Below are 2298 nucleotides of genomic sequence, written 5' to 3'. Positions count from 1 at the left end.
TTCTGGGATTTTTTTTTTTTTTCGAAAAATATTTTTCGATTTCGGAAATCCCTCAAATTTCATTGAGATATGTCCTAATGTGTTCTTAAAACTTAAATCAACAATCAGAATTAATATCCAAAAGTTATTTCATTTTTTATAAGGAAAAACGTTCACGTCCTTTCCGCTCCCAAAAAGTGAGATATCATAGAAAATATCGCTATATTTGTTGTTTACGGCCATACCACGCTGAAATTGCCAGTTCTCGTCAGAACACTGAAGCCAAGCAGCGTCGGGCGCGGTTAGTACTTGGATGGGTGACCGCTTGGGAACACCGCGTGCTGTAAGCTTTTTTTTTACGTTCTGCATCGGTCTGCCGAGATAACGTGGTGCATCGGTATGATCGAGTTTACGTTCTGCATCGGTAAGATCGAGATTACGTGATGCATCGGTAAGATTGAGATTACGTGGTGCATCGGTAAGATCGAGTTTACGTGGTGCATCGGTAAGATCCAATTCACGTTCTGCATCGGTAAGATCCAGTTCACGTGGTGCATCGGTAAGATCGAGATTACGTGGTGCATCGGTAAGATCGAGTTTACGTGGTGCATCGGTAAGATCCAATTCACGTTCTGCATCGGTAAGATCCAGTTCACGTGGTGCATCGGTAAGATTGAGATTACGTGGTGCATCGGTAAGATCGAGTTTACGTGGTGCATCGGTAAGATCCAATTCACGTTCTGCATCGGTAAGATCCAGTTCACGTGGTGCATCGGTAAGATTGAGATTACGTGGTGCATCGGTAAGATCGAGTTTACGTGGTGCATCGGTAAGATCCAATTCACGTTCTGCATCGGTAAGATCCAGTTCACGTGGTGCATCGGTAAGATCGAGATTACGTGGTGCATCGGTAAGATCGAGTTTACGTGGTGCATCGGTAAGATCCAATTCACGTTCTGCATCGGTAAGATCCAGTTCACGTGGTGCATCGGTAAGATTGAGATTACGTGGTGCATCGGTAAGATCCAGTTCACGTGGTGCATCGGTAAGATGGAGATTACGTGGTGCATCGGTAAGATCGAGATTACGTGGTGCATCGGTAAGATCTACTTTACGTTCTGCATCGGTCTGCCCTTGTTTACGTGGTGCATCGGTAAGATCGAGATTACGTGAAGCATCGGTATGATCGAGTTTACGTTCTGCATCGGTCTGCCCGATATTACGTGGTGCATCGGTCTGCCCTAGTTTACGTGGTGCATCGGTTTGGACTTAGAGATATATTTTCGACGTGAAAATGTTCCGATACAACTTTTGAACCAGGATAGTTAGAGAGATGATTTTTTCTGGGATGTACGTGGATCGGGGAATGGATTGTGGGAAATAACTTGCCATGACCGAGGTGTCCTCGAATTTTTTTTTTTTTCGAAAAAAATTTTCTGATTGTGGAATTTTCTCAAATTTGATTTGGTTGCCTCCTAATGTGTTCTAAAAGAGTAAATCAGTAATCGGAATCGAAAAATATTTTTCGGATTTTTTTTTTTTTCGAAAAAAATTTTCTGATCGTGGAATTTCCTCAAATTCGATTTGGTTGCCTTCTAATGTGTTTTTAAAGCGTAAATCAGTAATCAGAATCAATATTCATTGTCGACTTTAATTTTTATAAGGAAAAATGTTCACGTCCTTAAACGCCTCCCCATCATCAGCCCGAGTCCAAGTCGATGTCAGTCCCGAGCGGACGGTGTCAGATACTACCTATCGCCGAGGTCTGGACTTGGCGAGATATTACGACGTGAAATGTTCCGATACAACTTTTGAACCAGGATAGTTAGAGAGATGATTTCTTCTATGTTGTACGTTGATTGTGGAATGAAATACGGAAAATAACTCGCCATGACCGAGGTGATTACGATTTTTTTTTTTTTTCGAAAAAAATTTTCTGATCGTGGAATTTTCTCAAATTTGATTTGGTTGCCTCCTTATATGTTCTAGTAGCGATAATCAACAATCAGAATCAAAATCCATGGTCGGGTTTGATTTTTATAAGGAAAAATGTTCACGTCCTTTTTTACAACCCCGACTCATTGACGATGTTAGAACCGAGCCGGCGGTGTCAGATACGACCGATCGCCCCGGTCCCGATCGTCATTTACGTTGTGCATCGGTCTGCCCGAGATTACGTGGTGCATCGGTATGATCGAGTTTACGTGGTGCATCGGTAAGATCCAATTCACGTTCTGCATCGGTAAGATCCAATTCACGTTCTGCATCGGTAAGATCCAGTTCACGTGGTGCATCGGTAAGATGGAGATTACGTGGTGC

At 42.6% G+C, this 2298-nt stretch overlaps 1 non-coding gene across 1 annotated transcript; it reads left to right on the top strand.

Moving 5' to 3' along the window:
* Positions 1–210: 210 nt before the first annotated feature.
* Positions 211–329, top strand: LOC123688347. Its single transcript, XR_006749875.1, has one exon. It is a non-coding gene; the product is annotated as a 5S ribosomal RNA (ribosomal RNA).
* Positions 330–2298: the final 1969 nt, after the last annotated feature.

Source organism: Harmonia axyridis, chromosome X, assembly GCF_914767665.1.
Source record: "Harmonia axyridis chromosome X, icHarAxyr1.1, whole genome shotgun sequence".
NCBI classification, from domain to species: Eukaryota; Metazoa; Arthropoda; class Insecta; order Coleoptera; family Coccinellidae; genus Harmonia; species Harmonia axyridis.
Note: the sequence above shows the minus strand (reverse complement) of the source record. Positions and strands in the feature narration are given on the sequence as shown.